Below are 17052 nucleotides of genomic sequence, written 5' to 3'. Positions count from 1 at the left end.
GATGTGGTTCGAAAGAAAGACCCCATAAAGAAACACCAGTTTGATACAGGACCAGAACACGTGCCTATGATTTGCAAGCTCTCTCAAACAGTGCTCACACCTATCCCCAACCCCCTCAAAAAATCAACTCATTCTGGCCTTGGTGAGGTGCGCCCTGTACAGCACCTTGAGCTGACTCGAACTCAACCTCAGGCAAGATGACGTAGCATTCACCCTGCGGAGGGACTCACTCCACACCTCCCCTCTCCAATATGGGCCCCAGCTCCTCCACCTGGCATTCACCTCTTTTATCAGTGCCTGCTTCTGCCCAAGATCCTTCCATATATTCCGGACGTGCCGCCCTCCTCCTCCTCCTCCTCCTCCTCCCCTGCGCAGGAAAAGAAGCCAGTTGAATAAAGTAGACTGGGGCGCCACCGGGAATGTCCTACGAACAAAACCCCCTACCTGAAAGTACCAGAACGTATCTTCCCCGCCCAATCCTGCTTTCTCCTTCAGCTCCTCAAAGGTGGCGAATCGCCCCTCCAGCAACAAATCCCTCCCCCTCTCCAACCCCTTCCCTTCCACCCCCCAAATGTGGCATCTAATCCCTCCTGGCTCAATCAAATGATTCCCTGCAGATCGGGGCACATTTTGACACTGCCCTCAGGTTAAAGTGCTGAAGGAGTTGCCGTCATATCGTCAAAGTGGAGATAACCCCGACCTGGGTTTGATGAATATTTCGCCGGCGCGAACAGCAGACACACACCGTAGCCAGCACCTCCAAGCTGGACCCTCTGCACGGCCCCCCCCCCCCCCCCCCCCCTCGCGCTCCATCCGCACCCGGTAGCCTCCTGCTCATCACACCACCCCAACAACTTTTCCGTGTTGGCCACCCATAATAAAACAACAAATTCGGCAGCACACCAACCACGCCCCCCCCCCCCCCCACCCCCCACCCCCCAACCTGCCTGCCTTTCTCTCCTTGTACGAATCCTCTCCGAATTTGAGGAGTCCTCCCTGCCCATTTTAAAGCCCCGCTCCAACCCCAAAGAAACGACTTCAGGAGAAAGACTTGGAGGCATTAAAGTAAAAACAATAATCGGTGGCAAGGTGTTCATCTTAATGGACTGAGCCCGGCCCGCCAATGATAACGGAAGGCTGTCCCACCTCTGTAAATCCGCCCTGACCCTGCTCGCCAGGTTGGCATAGTTTAATTTATGAAGCCACACTCCATGCTGTGCCACCTGAACCCCCAGATACCAGAACCTAGTCCCAACAATTTTCTCCCCCACTACCTCCGGGTGACAGGGCATCAACCTCGACGCGAAGACCTTCGCCAAAGCTCCGAATCTACATTGAGCAATGAAGCTGGGCGGTATGAACCCACACAGCGTGAGGTCCTTATATTTCTTCAGGAGGGAGATAGACGCCTGCCCAGCGCCTCCAGGAGAACCCGTGGCAGTGAATAATTGAACATCCCTAATACTAATGGGGCCAGCCGATCCGTGATCTTATCGAATTCTACCCATCCGGCCCTGGCGCCTTTCCCGTCTGCATCTTCCCTAAAGCGGTTCGAACTTCCTCCAGCCCCAAGGGTGCTTCCAACTCCTCCCGCAAGTCCTCCCTCACCTGTGGGAACTCCAAACCCTCCAGAAACTCACTCTTGTCCTCTGGTGGCTTAGAGATCTTTACACAAAACTCAATCAGCGAACAATCCTACAGCGAGCCTCCATCCCGTGCGTTGTGCTCGACTTGCCTCCAACACCGAGTCCACCAAATGCAGCACATGTTCGGAAGTAACTACCGCTGAGTACTTCGTATTCGTCACCCCAGGGAGCAGGTCCTACCCATAAAAAACAGCTTATCCCTGAGTACACCTTGTGTACCGGGGGGGGGGGAATGAAAACGCCTTTCCCCGGGTGTGTAAACTGCCCCGGGTAGGTACCTCCAGTCTCCTCCATGAATGCGGCCAACACCCTCGCCATCCCTGAAAAGGCCAGTGACCTCGCCCTGGGGCGATCCAGCTTCTGATCCAACACACAGTTAAAATCTCCCCCCCCCCCCCCCCCCCCTCAACCAAAAATCAATTGGTGCGTGTCTAGCTCTAGTATTGCAGCCAGCAACTGTCCCATAAACTTGGCATTGTCCCAATTCGGGGTGTAAACATTCACTAACACCACGGCCTTCATCTCCAGTGTACCCGTAGCCATCACGTAGCTGTCCCCCCCGATCAGCTAGAACCATCCCTGACTGACAATGGACCCTTTTGCTGACCAGAATCACCCCCCACCGAACCCTACTGTCAAATCCTGAGTAGAAAACCTAGCTCACCGAGGCTTTCTGTAGCCTGGTCTGTTCCCATACCCACAGGTGAGTTCCTTGTAGAAACACCACATCGACTCCCAAATCCTTAAAATGGGCAAAAACCCTTGCCCTCTTCACAGGCGCCCGTAGGCCCTGCACATTGCAGGTGATTAACCTTGTCGGGTATCTCTCACCCCTCCCCCTCCTCCTCGAGTTGGTCATCTGCATCTTGATGCAATGATCCTACATAAATTCCTGGATCCCAGGCTCACCTAAGATGACTTCCAGCCCCACCGCTAGGGTGAGACAAAGAGAATGCCTTGATTCACACCCCCCCCCCCCCCCCCCCCTCACCCACCCACTCCCAGACTCGCAGACTTTCTGCCGCCTTACCCAACCCCATCCCTCCACTAACTAAAGAAACAACTAGGCCCATTGGGCTCCATCCAACCTGGGCCAACGGGTCACAGCTTCTCCACCCCCCCCCCCCCCCCACTCCACTCCAGTTCATTAGCCACCTCTTCCCCTTCCGGCTAGTGAGGTGACCCCCACCCAGGGTCCCACCCCAATTCCCCCCCTAAAAAGAAAAACAACAACCACCTAATTCCTCCTACCCCACTCCCCCGCCCCCCCCTCCCCAAACTGCCACCCTAAACACCACCAACAAGCTTCTCTCCCCTCCAAAAAACATGTCAGTCCTCCCCTTCCAACAGCTCCAACCTTCAAAAGACACAAGAACATAACACAAATAGAGGAACGAATAGACGTTACAACCGCACCATAAAGTCTCCAACAGTCCTCCTCAGACTGATCCCAGCTTCTTCTCCCTGATGGCCTCCGTCAGCTCCAGCATGTCGAAGATGTAATCTTTCAAATCTATTGTTGACCCAAAATGGATCCCTTTACTATAAAACACCGCCTTCGCCTTGTTGAAGGCCACATGATCAGTCCCAATATCCTGGTATATTCACTCTGTGTGCCCATCCCAGACAATGTTGCGGCTCCTTTACGCCCACTCCAAAACCCCCTCCTTCCTCTGATAACTGCGAAAGTTGATAATCACCTGCCACGGTGCCACATTCCGCTGGGTTTTCTGCCGGAGTGCCCAACGAGTTCTATTCAACTCCAGGGGGGCGAACACCTCATCCACTCCCACCAGCCGAGAGAACATCTTCAAAAAGTGCTTAGTTGGGTTCGAGCCCTTCACTCCTCAGCCTCACAATCCTGAGGTTCAACTCCCAGCTGTTTACAAGATCCTCCGCCTTTACCCTCAGACTCTTGTTGTTCCCCGCCTCGAGCAGCGACACGGTTTCCAACGAGACGAAACGTCCCTCATGCTGCAACAAGGCCTCCTCCACTCCCTTCAGCGTCTCACCTTGTGCATTCAAGGGCTTTTCCAGCTGATTACGAATCGGGCCCATCGCCTCCTTGACAGTGGCCTTAAATGATTCATTTATCTTGTTGCCCTGCCGCTCAAACTGCTTGTCCATCTGTTTGCCAAATTTCTCCAGCTCTTGTACCATCACCACAGCCAGCGTGTCTAATGTAATGGGTGCAGCAGCCATCTTCCCTCCTTCAAGCTCATCTGACGGGCTACCCTCCTGGGCTGTCCTTACAGTGGGCTTCTTCACCTACGCTTTCAACATGTCTCCGTCGGGAAACAGTTCACTAACCCCACTAAATGAGTTTGGGCATCAAAAGCCCTCAAAAAAAATCGAGTAAAAGATATCAAAAACCAAAGGCTCTGCCGGGAACCACCTTCCATGTGTCTTGCTTTCACATGATGTCACTAGAAAGTTAATAACATGGATGAAAAATTCCATGTAAATTAACTCACCAATCTTCGGTGGTATGGTTGCAAGGAAGCCATTGGTGCCAATACAGATTTGGTATATAGGAGAATGGCAAGAACAGACTAATGTGGTGTGGGGTAAAAATACAGCATGTTTTGGGTTAGACCATAACTTGCAGGATCAGAAGTAGGCCATTCGGCCCATCAAGTCTGCTCTGCCAATCGATGAGATCATGATTGATCTAATAATCCTCAATTCCCACTTTCCCCCCTTATCCCCATAATTCCCGATTCCCTTATTGATTAAGTCTATCTTAATGACCCAGCCTCTACAGCTCTCTGTGGCAAAGAATTCCACAGATTCACTCCCCTCTGAGAGAAGAAATTCTTCCTCATCTCTGTCTGAAATGGGCGACCCCCTTACTCTGAGATTATGCCCTCTGGTCCTAGACTCTCCCACAAGGGGAAACAACTTCTCAGCATCTACCCTGTCGAGCTGCCTGAGAATCTGATATATCTCAATAAGGTCACCTCTCATTCGCTAAACACCAATGAGTACAGTTGCTCTCTGTTCAGTCCCATCATAACGTCACTTCTGCCAATTGCAATGGGAAAACTTCAGGGTCGGAAGATAGACGATAGCGCCTCCATGCGTTATCAAATGCAGAGAGGAAACAAAGAGTAGGGATTAATGGGTCCTTTTCAAATTGGCAGGCAGTAACCAGTGGGGTACCACAGGGATCGGTGCTGGGACCCCAGCTATTCACAATATATATTAATGATTTGGAAAAGGGAACATCTCAAAGTTTGCAGATGATACCAAATTAGGTGGGAGGGTGAATTGTGACGAGGCTGCAGGGATCCGACAGCAAGGTCTGGACAGGTTGGGCGAGTGGGCAAACCAATGGCAGACGCTTTATAATTTGGATAAGTGTGAGGTTATTCATTTTGGAAGCAAAAACAGGAAGGCAGATTACTACCTGAATGGTTGTAAATTGGGAGAGTGAAGTGAGCAGCGGGACCTGGGTGTCCTTGTGCACCATTCGTTGAAGGTAAGCGTGCAGGTGCAGCAGGCGGTAAAGAAGGCTAATTGTATGTTGGCCTTCATTGCAAGAGATTTCGAGTATAGAAGCAGGGATGTGTTGCTGCAATTGTACAGGGCCTTGGTGAGGCCACACCTGGAGTATTGTGTGCAGTTTTGGTCTCCTCTGAGGAAGGATGTTCTTGCTCTCGAGGGAGTGCAGCGAAGGTTTACCAGACTGATTCCAGGGATGGAGGGACTGTCATATGAGGAGAGATTGACTAGGTTGGGATTGTTCTCGCTGGAGTTCAGAAGAATGAGGGGGGATCTCATTGAGACTTATAAAATTCTAACAGGACTAGACAGGGAAGATGGAGGGAAGATGTTACCAATGATGGGTGTGTCCAGAACCAGGGGACACAGCCTGAGGATTCAGGGTAAACCATTTCGGACAGAGATAAGGAGACATTTCTTCACCCAAAGAGTGGTGAGCCTGTGGAATTCATTATCACAGGAAGTAGTTGATGCTAAAACTTTGAATATATTCAAGAGGTGGCTGGATATCGCACTTGGGGAGAACGGGATCAAAGGCTATGGGGAGAAAGCAGGGTTAGGCTATTGAGTTGGATGATCAGCCATGATCGTGATGAATGGCGGAGAAGGCTCGAAGGGCCAACAGGCCTCCTCCTGCTCCTATCTTCTGTGTATCTATATATGTATCTATGCTTCAATAGTGACCTTGGCAGTAGCCTGAATACCCTACCCAACTCCTTGGCTTTCAGGTAACTGAAACATGGTGTGTTCAAACAGAATGTACTGGGAGAGCTACAATTTGTGAACACCACCCCTTCCGCCACACACCCATCAAAATAAAAACAGGGGCCTACCTGAGAATATGTCCGACCAGAACGAGCAACTCTTGTGATGGGGACATGTGCAGCGTCGGAGTGTGTGTGTGTGTTGGGGGGCGGAGGGAAGAGGAATGCAAGCAAGTGTCTTTACTCCAGGGTCAGTACGACAATGCTCTGGTTCGTGCTGCAGCTGCCCTTTGACAACCGTGTTCGCTCGGGTCGAGAACTCCGCGATAGTTCAGGAGGAGGAAACCTTATTAAAGGCCAAGCCACCTTGCTTTTCCGGTTTTGCTCTGCATTTAAATTCCCTCATATCGAGCAGCGTCCTTGTGAATCTCTTTTGTTGCCTCAAAATCCTGCTGTTAGTGAGGAGCCCTGACCTGCACAGTCACCTGACTCATCATTAACTCTTGGATTTCTTTTGTATTCTGTAACTTTTACGATAAAATCTAGAATTTCAACTGCTATTTTAACATACTGATCTACCAGCGTGCTGCCTTGACTGTCCTCTGGAACCTGTACCCCCAAATTCCTCTTTCATTCAGAGTTTAACTACTGTCGTCATTTTTTAATAGCAATGTCCATCATAGGTGGCACAGTTAGCACTGCTGCCTCACAGCGCCAGGGACCCGGGTTTGATTCCAACCTTGGGTGCCGGTGGGGAGTCTGCTCTCCCTGTCTGCGTGGGTTTCCTCCGGGTGCTCCAGTTTCCTCCCATAGTCCAAAGATGTGCAGGTTATGTGGATTGGCCATGATCAATTGCCCCTTAGTGTCCAAAGATTGGGTGGGATTGCAGGGTTGGGTGGGTGGGTGGGGGGATGGCAGGCCTAGGTAGGGTGGGTGTAGACGCGATGGGCCAAATAGCCTCTTTCTGCGCTGTGGGGATTTTTTGAACTCACGTTGAATTCCATTCGCCATTTTGATATCCCTTTGGTCTGCTAAATAATTGACTGTGTCTCTTAGCGTAGTGCATTTGCCCTGGCTCCAAAACTTTACCCGAATTATTGCTGTACAGCGAACAAACGTAAAAAGCCTTACCTGGTCCCGTGTCTGTTCTTTTCTGTTTTATTTGTTTTTATATAAGGCGGGAACCGGAAGTTCGACCCGCGGACCTCTGGGAAGTCCCCCCCCCCCCCCCCCCCCAACCAATAAATTCTGGTGGAGAGGAAACCCGAGACACTACACGTGTACTGTCTCCCACCCGCCCTCCTCCTCTAACCTAATAATAAGACCCATTGGTGTAAGGTAAGTGCCATATTATATTATTATTATATTATTAGCATTGTGCAGGTCAAGGTTCGGAGGTGGAGGAGCAGTCTCTGTCAGCGAGAGAACCTGAGAACATCTAAGACACTCAGAAGGTAAGGAAGTGATTTTTACTTATTTTTACTTTTATACCTTTTTTCAAATTGTGTGTGTCAGGGGGAAACTGAAGTGACATCACAGAAAAGCTGTGGCCAGAGTGGCTGGTTGGGATTCTACCCTAAATTTAAAAAAAATTTGAGTATTTGGTAACTAATTAAACATAATAACTTAATTATAATTTAGAGGGATATCTAAGCCAGAGATCGGAGAGTACTATAGTTAGCTATCGCATTTCTATTAGAAATCTAGTGCTAGGAAACAGATAGTTGACAGTAACTTTGAAATTTAAAAAAATATATATTTTTAAAAAAGACAAATTTTAATTTTAATTAATTGACGCAATGTCAGTTAGAGGGGTGCTGTGCTCTGACTGTGAGATGTGGCAGGTCCGGGAGGCTTCCAGCGTCCCGGATGGCTTCATCTGCAGAAAGTGCACCCAACTGGAGCTCCTCACAGACCGCATGGTTCGGTTGGAGCAGCATTTGGATGCACTTAGGAGCATGCAGGTGGCGGAAAGCGTCATAGATCGCAGTTATGTAAATGTGGTCACACCCAAGGTGCAGGCAGAGAAATGGGTGACCACCAGAAAGGGCAGGCAGTCAGTGCAGGAATCCCCTGTGGTTGTCCCCCTCTCGAACAGGTATACCCCTTTGGATACTGTCGGGGGGGATAGCCTATCAGGGGAAAACAGCAGCAGCCAGAGCAGTGGCACCACGGCTGGCTCTGATGTTCAGAAGGGAGGGTCAAAGCGCAGAAGAGTAATAGTAATAGGGGACTCTATAGTCAGGGGCACAGATAGGCGCTTCTGTGGACGTGAAAGAGACTCCAGGATGGTATGTTGCCTCCCTGGTGCCAGGGTCCAGGATGTCTCCGAACGGGTAGAGGGCATCCTGAAGGGGGAGGGCAAACAGGCAGAGGTCGTTGTACATATTGGTACTAACGACATAGGCAGGAAGGGGCATGAGGTCCTGCAGCAGGAGTTCAGGGAGCTAGGCAGAAAGTTAAAAGACAGGACCTCGAGGGTTGTAATCTCGGGATTACTCCCTGTGCCACGTGCCAGTGAGGCTAGAAATAGGAAGATAGAGCAGATAAACACGTGGCTAAACAGCTGGTGTAGGAGGGAGGGTTTCCATTATCTGGACCACTGGGAGCTCTTCCGGGGCAGATGTGACCTGTATAAGAAGGACGGGTTGCATCTAAACCGGAGAGGCATAAATATCCTGGCCGTGAGGTTTGCTAGTGTCACACGGGAGGGTTTAAACTAGTATGGCAGGGGGGTGGGCACGGGAGCAATAGGTCAGAAGGTGAGAGCATTGAGGGAGAACTAGGGAATAGGGACAGTGTGGCTCTGAGGCAGAGCAGACGGGGAGAAGTTGCTGAACACAGCGGGTCTGGTGGCCTGAAGTGCATATGTTTTAATGCAAGGAGCATTACAGGCAAGGCAGATGAACTTAGAGCTTGGATTAGTACTTGGAACTATGATGTTGTGGCCATTACAGAGACCTGGTTGAGGGAAGGGCAGGATTGGCAGCTAAACGTTCCAGGATTTAGATGTTTCAGGCGGGATAGAGGGGGATGTAAAAGGGGAGGTGGAGTTGCGCTACTTGTTCGGGAGAATATCACAGCTGTACTGCGAGAGGACACCTCAGAGGGCAGTGAGGCTATATGGGTAGAGATCAGGAATAAGAAGGGTGCAGTCACAATGTTGGGGGTATACTACAGGCCTCCCAACAGCTAGCGGGAGATAGAGGAGCAGATAGGTAGGTAGATTTTGGAAAAGAGTAAAAACAACAGGGTTGTGGTGATGGGAGACTTCAACTTCCCCAATATTGACTGGGACTCACTTAGTGCCAGGGGCTTAGACGGGGCGGAGTTTGTAAGGAGCATCCAGGAGGGCTTCTTAAAACAATATGGAGACAGTCCAACTAGGGAAGGGGCGGTACTGGACCTGGTATTGGGGAATGAGCCTGGCCAGGTGGTAGATGTTTCAGTAGGGGAGCATTTCGGTAACAGTGACCACAATTCAGTAAGTTTTAAAGTACTGGTGGACAAGGATAAGAGTGGTCCGAGGATGAATGTGCTAAATTGGGGGAAGGCTAATTATAACAATATTAGGCGGGAACTGAAGAACATAGATTGGGGGCGGATGTTTGAGGGCAAATCAACATCTGACATGTGGGAGGCTTTCAAGTGGCATTTGAAAGGAATACAGGACCGGCATGTTCCTGTGAGGAAGAAAGATAAATACGGCAATTTTCGGGAACCTTGGATGACGAGTGATATTGTATGCCTCGTCAAAAAGAAAAAGGAGGCATTTGTCAGGGCTAAAAGGCTGGGAACAGACGAAGCCTGCGTGGAATATAAGGAAAGTAGGAAGGAACTTAAGCAAGGAGTCAGGAGGGCTAGAAGGGGTCACGAAAAGTCATTGGCAAATAGGGTTAAGGAAAATCCCAAGGCTTTTTACACGTACATAAAAAGCAAGAGGGTAGCCAGGGAAAGGGTTGGCCCACTGAAGGATAGGCAAGGGAATCTATGTGTGGAGCCAGAGGAAATGGGCGAGGTACTAAATGAATACTTTGCATCAGTATTCACCAAAGAGAAGGAATTGGTAGATGTTGAGTCTGGAGAAGGGGGTGTAGCTAGCCTGGGTCACATTGTGATCCAAAAAGACGAGGTGTTGGGTGTCTTAAAAAATATTAAGGTAGATAAGTCCCCAGGGCCTGATGGGATCTACCCCAGAATACTGAAGGAGGCTGGAGAGGAATTTGCTGAGGCCTTGACAGAAATCTTTGGATCCTCGCTGTCTTCAGGGGATGTCCCGGAGGACTGGAGAATAGCCAATGTTGTTCCTCTGTTTAAGAAGGGTAGCAAGGAATAGCCCGGGAACTACAGGCCAGTGAGCCTTACTTCAGTGGTAGGGAAATTACTGGAGAGAATTCTTCGAGACAGGATCTACTCCCATTTGGAAGCAAATGGACGTATTAGTGAGAGGCAGCACGGTTTTGTGAAGGGGAGGTCATGTCTCACTAACTTGATAGAGTTTTTCGAGGAGGTCACGAAGATGATTGATGCAGGTAGGGCAGTAGATGTTGTCTATATGGACTTCAGTAAGGCCTTTGACAAGGTCCCTCATGGTAGACTAGTACAAAAGGTGAAGTCACACGGGATCAGGGGTGAGCTGGCAAGGTGGATACAGAACTGGCTAGGCCATAGAAGGCAGAGAGTAGCAATGGAGGGATGCTTTTCTAATTGGAGGGCTGTGACCAGTGGTGTTCCACAGGGATCAGTGCTGGGACCTTTGCTCTTTGTAGTATATATAAATGATTTGGAGGAAAATGTAACTGGTCTGATTAGTAAGTTTGCAGACGACACAAAGGTTGGTGGAATTGCGGATAGCGATGAGGACTGTCGGAGGATACAGCAGGATTTAGATTGTCTGGAGACTTGGGCGGAGAGATGGCAGATGGAGTTTAATCCAGACAAATGTGAGGTAATGCATTTTGGAAGGTCTAATGCAGGTAGGGAATATACAGTGAATGGTAGAACCCTCAAGAGTATTGAAAGTCAAAGAGATCTAGGAGTACAGGTCCACAGGTCATTGAAAGGGGCAACACAGGTGGAGAAGGTAGTCAAGAAGGCATACGGCATGCTTGCCTTCATTGGCCGGGGCATTGAGTATAAGAATTGGCAAGTCATGTTGCAGCTGTATAGAACCTTAGTTAGGCCACACTTGGAGTATAGTGTTCAATTCTGGTCGCCACACTACCAGAAGGATGTGGAGGCTTTAGAGAGGGTGCAGAAGAGATTTACCAGAATGTTGCCTGGTATGGAGGGCATCAGCTATGAGGAGCGATTGAATAAACTCGGTTTGTTCTCACTGGAACGAAGGAGGTTGAGGGGAGACCTGATAGAGGTATATAAAATTATGAGGGGCATAGACAGAGTGGATAGTCAGAGGCTTTTCCCCAAGGTAGAGGGGTCAATTACTAGGGGGCATAGGTTTAAGGTGAGAGGGGCAAGGTTTAGAGTAGATGTACGAGGCAAGTTTTTTACGCAGAGGGTAGTGGGTGCCTGGAACTCGCTACCGGAGGAGGTAGTGGAAGCAGGGACGATAGGGACATTTAAGGGGCATCTTGACAAATATATGAATAGGATGGGAATAGAAGGATACGGACCCAGGAAGTGTAGAAGATTGTAGTTTAGTCGGGCAGCATGGTCGGCACGGGCTTGGAGGGCCGAAGGGCTTGTTCCTGTGCTGTACATTTTGTTCTTTGTAACTCGAGATGTGAACAGCAAGGAACACCGTATTCAGCCATGCTGAAAACTATCCCTAATTCCTACTCTCCTTTCTCCCTTCTAACCCATTTCAGCCCAATTTGCTTCTCTTCCCCCAAACTCCATCCTCCTTAATTGTTCTTCTAATTTCCCAAGTAGTTCCTTCGGGCTTTCCTAAAGCCGATGTAGACCACATCCACCGCATTTTTCATTCCGCCATGCAGACCTCCACATGAGGTTTGCAACCATGACTGTCCTTTTTGAAATTTATGCCATCTATTTTTAGACCGTGTTCCTAGATAAAGAGAAAATCTTAACTTCTTCCGGAATTAAATACTCTATGGAATTCTCGATGGACTATTTTCCCCATCATAGAGGTGAAAGGCTACAGTGAGCCCAAATCACTCGAACACCTTGTTAAAAAATACCCCCCCCCCCCACACTCAACTGAGCTTCGATCATCTGCAAATTGACAAATTTGCTCGTCTCAGGAGTTTCGGCTCACTGTTACCAATTATAATATAAAGTCAGGTGGGAGGGTAAGCTGTGAGGAGGATACAAAGATGGGACCGGTTTAGCTAAGTTGGTCGGACGGCTGGTTCGAGATGCAGAGCGAGGCCAAAAGCCCAGGTTCAATTCCCGCACCTGCTCAGATTGTTCACTAACCCTAACCCTGCCTTCTCAACCTTGCCCCTCGCCTGAGGTGTGGTGACCCTCAGGTTAAATCACCACCAGTCAGCTCAACCCCCCTTAAAGGGGAAAGCAGCCCCTGGTCATCTGGGACTATGGCAAGTTTATTTTATGTTGGTCTTAGAGCACAGGTTGACTGCTGGGATGCAAAGGTTGTCCTGTGAGGAGGGATCTGGAGTTTAGAAGGAGAGGTGATCTTATAGAACATCTGAAATTCATGAGGGTTTAACAGATGAGAGGCTGTTTCGCTTGGCTGGAGAGTCGGGAACTAGCAGCCACCAGCCTCAGGAATTGGGGTCAGCCATTTTAGGACAGGAATTTCCTCAAACTGTGAATCTTTGGAATTCTTCAGTCCGGAGAGCCCAATTGAATATATCCTCGCTTCAGATCCACAGATTTATGGGCACTAAGGTGTCGTTTTCACGTTGTAGGATGACCCATATAATTATTGTAAACTAACTTTGTTAATGAACTGACCACGGGCACAATTTCAGGCCTGCAACTTGGTTAGAACTTACATTTACATGTGCCAGCTGACATCGGACTCCCAGGTCAGGTGACCCAATGAAGTACAGAGTGTACCGTGTTATATATAATACTGGAGCACCCCCCCCCCACAATCACTCTAATATCATGACATAAGGGCTACATTGGGAAAGTGGAGCTGGTATCGTATTAAATAGGGGAGCAAACTCAAGGGGTAATATGGTCTACTTGTACTCTGATTGTGTTTGTTCTCGTGGATATGTACTAGTCTTAATCACTTTTACTAATTCTTTTGGTGCTTTTGGATTGTTCCCCCCCCCGCCAAAGACTGTCTCTTGCGTTTCCTTTTCAATTACCTCTTACATTCCTCTTTGATTATTCTTAGGGGCATTGCCCTTTGTTTACCGACAGCCTCCTAAAACTATTGGCAGTTTCCTTCATGTCCTTTTACAATGGACCTTTCCAATCGACTTGTCGAAAATATTCCTTTGTCGCTGGGTCCTGTTTCTCCTCCCAGCTTCCATCTCTCTCCTCAGCAAGGTCTCATCAGAACAAGAGCGTCGTCTCGGACTGTGCGGCACTCCTTCGCTACTGCGGTGGGGTGGCAGATACGATTTCTGCCCGCTCGAGTGGGACTCGAGTGCGCCTCGACTTTCTGACTCCAAGGTGAGAAACTTAGAAAATAGGAGGCCTTTTGAGCCTGCTCCGCCATTCATCACGATCATGGCTGATCTTCCAACTCAATAGCCTAATACCGCTTCTCTCCCCCCACCCCCCCCCCCCATGACCTTTGATCCCCTTCACCCCCAGTGCTATGTCTAACTGCTTCTTGAAAACAGACAATGCATTGGCCTCAACTACTTCCTGTGGCTGCGAATTCCAGTCTGACCATCCTCTGCATGAAGAACTTCCTCCTCATCTCAGTCCTAAATGGTCTACCGTTGAGGTAGAGTACTGCACAAAACCTGCCCAAATCCAGTACATTCCTCTTAAAAACATCGTCATCCACAACGCTAACCCATGGCAATCCCACCAACCCGAACTACATTGCCAAATATAGCAATACCACCGCCTATTTACGTACTGTCTGAGTAGGAAGGTCTCGCATTGCTATATTGCTTTCCACAACCGTGGGCCGTCCCAAAGCACTTTACAGCCAATGACATTCTTTTGAAGTGTTTTTTAAAATTCATTTAGGGTATCTGGGTGTCACTGGCTGGGTCAGCATTTATTGCCCATCACTAATTGCCCCTGAGCTGAGATATTCAAGCCTGGATATTGCCCACATTGCTGTATGTCTGGAGCCATATGTAGGCCAGACCGGGTAAGGACGGCAGATTTCCTTCCCTAAAGGACATTAGTGAGCCAGATGGGTTTTTACGACAATCGGCAATGGTTTCATGGTCATCATTACACTTTTAACTCCAGATTTTTATTAATTCAAATTTCACCACCTGCTGTGGTGCGATTCGAACCCGGGTTCCCAGAGCATCACCCCTGGGTCCCAGGGCATCACCCCTGGGTCCCAGGGCATTACCCCTGGGTCCCAGGGCATTACCCCGGGTCCCTGGATTACTCGTCCAGTGACAATAACACTGCGCCACTGCCTCCCCTAAGGAGTCACTGCTGTAATGTAGGAAACTCGGCGGCCAAACTGCACAGTGAGATCCCACAAAGAGCAATGTGATTGAAGGGTCAGTTCCGAGGAGACACAAATTCAAGGCGAGGGACAGGTGGTTTAGGGGGGGATGTGAAGGGGCTTTTACCCAGAGGGTGGTGAGGGTCTGGAACGCACTGCCTGGGAGGGTGGAGAAGACGGGATGCCTCACATCCGGTAAAAAGTACCTGGATGAGCACTTGGCACATCATAACACTGTAGACCACCGAGAGGGCAGATGGGACCCTGGTCTTCATGTATCATCTGTAACATAGCACTTCTGGCAGTGGACTGGCAGCTTCAGGATTTTGTGCACAAGTGTCTGGGGTGGGACTTGAACCAACAATGGTTCGACTCGGAGGTGAGAGTGCTCCCAATGAGGATGGAATCCTGTCTATATTTGAGGAATTTCTCATCTCCATTCACTCCCTCTCCAAACTGATCATTCACAACTCCTAGAACAATCAATTTGTTGTTCCTACTTATTGGTCTTACTTCCTTTTGTTCTTTCTATAATTAGGAAGGTGTACAATACCTCCTTATTAATGTAATGATTCCTTTTTGAGCTCGGTTTATTGACCCTGTCTCTGCCCCTTCCTCATCTACATCTAGTCCTTGGCGGGTATGATCATGGAAAATCCCAAGGCTTTTTACACTTATGTGAGGAATAAAAGAATGACCAAGGTGAAGTTAGGGCCGGTCAAGGACAGCAGTGGGAACGTGTGCATGGAGTCTGAAGATACAGGAGGCCCTAAATGAATACTTTTCTTCAGTGTTCACAAAGGAGAGGGGCCATGTTGTTGAGGAGGATAGTGAGATACAGGCTGGTAGGCTGGAGGAGGTAGATATTCGGAAGGAAGATGTGTTCGAAATTTTGAGACGCCTGAGAATAGATAAGTCCCCTGGGCCAGATGGGATATATCCTCGGATTCTTTTGGCCGGTTAGTCTCACTTCAATCATAGGTAAATTATTGGAAAGGGTCCTGAGGGATAGGATTTATGATCATTTGGAAAGATACAGCTTAATCCAGGATAGTCAGCACGGATTTGTGAAGGGTAAGTCTTGCCTCACAAGTTTGATTGTATTCTTTGAGGAGGTAACTAGGTACATAGATGAAGGTAGAGCAGTTGATGTCGTATACATGGATTTTAGTACGGCGTTTGATAAGGTGCCCCATGGTCGGCTCATGCAGAAAGTAAGGAGGCATGGCATAGAGGGAAATTTGGCCGATTGTATCAGTAACTGGCTATCACATAGAAGACAGAGGATGGTGGTAGATGGTAAATTTTCATCCTGGAGCCCAGTCACCAGCGGCGTACCACAGGGATCAGTGCTGGGTCCTCCGCTATTTGTGATTTTTATCAATGACTTGGATGATGGAGTTGAAGGTTGGGTTAGTAAATTTGCTGATGACACCAAGTTTGGTGGAGTAGTGGATAATGTGGAGGGCTGTTGTAGGCTGCAAAGAGACATTGATAGGATGCAGAGCCGGGCTGAAAAGTGGCAGATGGAGTTTAACCCTGATAAGTGTGAGGTGATTCATTTTGGTGGGACAAATTTGAATGCGGATTACAGGATTAACGGCAGGGTTCTGAAGAATGTGGAGGAGCAGAGAGATCTCGGAGCTCATGTCCATAGATCTCTGAAAGTTGCCACCCAAGTGGATAGAGCCGTGAAGAAAGCCCATAGTGTGTTAGTTTAAGAGCCGTGAGGTTATGCTGCAACTGTACAAGACCTTGGTTAGGCCACATTTGGAGTATTGTGTGCAGTTCTGGTCACCTCATTATACGAAGGATGTGGAAGCATTGGAAAGGGTGCAAAGGAGATTTACCAGGATGCTGCCTGGATTGGAGGGTAGGTCTTATGAGGAAAGGTTGAGGGAGCTAGGGTTTTTCTCATTGGAGCGAAGGAGGATAAGAGGTGACTTAATAGAGGTTTATAAGATGATGAGAGGGATAGAGTGGACGTTCAGCGACTTTTTCCTCGGGTGGATGTAGCTGTTACAAGGGGGCATAACTATAAGGTTCATGTTGGAAGATATAGGAGGGATGTCAGAGGTAGGTTCTTTACTCCGAGTGGTTGGGGCGTGGAATGCACTCCCAGCTTTGGTAGTGGAGGCGGACACTTTAGGAACTTTCAAGCGGTTATTGGATAGGCATATGGAGTGCACTAGAATGATTGGGAGTAGGTTGATTTGATCTTAGTTTCAGACTAGTTCGCACAACATCGTGGGCCGAAGGGCCTGTACTGTGCTGTAGTTCTATGTACATAACTACCCTCTACAACATGCACTCTCTCTTCATTAAAATTGTCTCTCTGCCACCTTTCATTCCCACCCTCCTAAATATATTGTATCCTGTTATATATTCATTATCTGGTCTTGTCCAGTTTGCAGACAGAAACAGAGACTATAGGAGCAGTCGGCCATTCTGCCCTGCTAGCTTGCTCCGCCATTCAATACGAGCATGACTGATGCTCGATCACAATTCTCCTGCGCTCTCTCCATACCCCGGGACGTCTTTAGAGTCTAGAAATCTATCTATTTCCTTCTTAAACATATTCAGTAACGTGGCCTCCACAGCCTCCTGTGGCTGACAATTCCATAGGTTCGCCACCCTCTGGGTAAGGAGG

This window comes from Scyliorhinus torazame, chromosome 27 (genome assembly GCF_047496885.1).
Source record: "Scyliorhinus torazame isolate Kashiwa2021f chromosome 27, sScyTor2.1, whole genome shotgun sequence".
Classification (NCBI taxonomy): domain Eukaryota; kingdom Metazoa; phylum Chordata; class Chondrichthyes; order Carcharhiniformes; family Scyliorhinidae; genus Scyliorhinus; species Scyliorhinus torazame.
The sequence above is the reverse complement of the archived record's forward strand: the minus strand, read 5'-3'. Positions refer to the sequence as shown.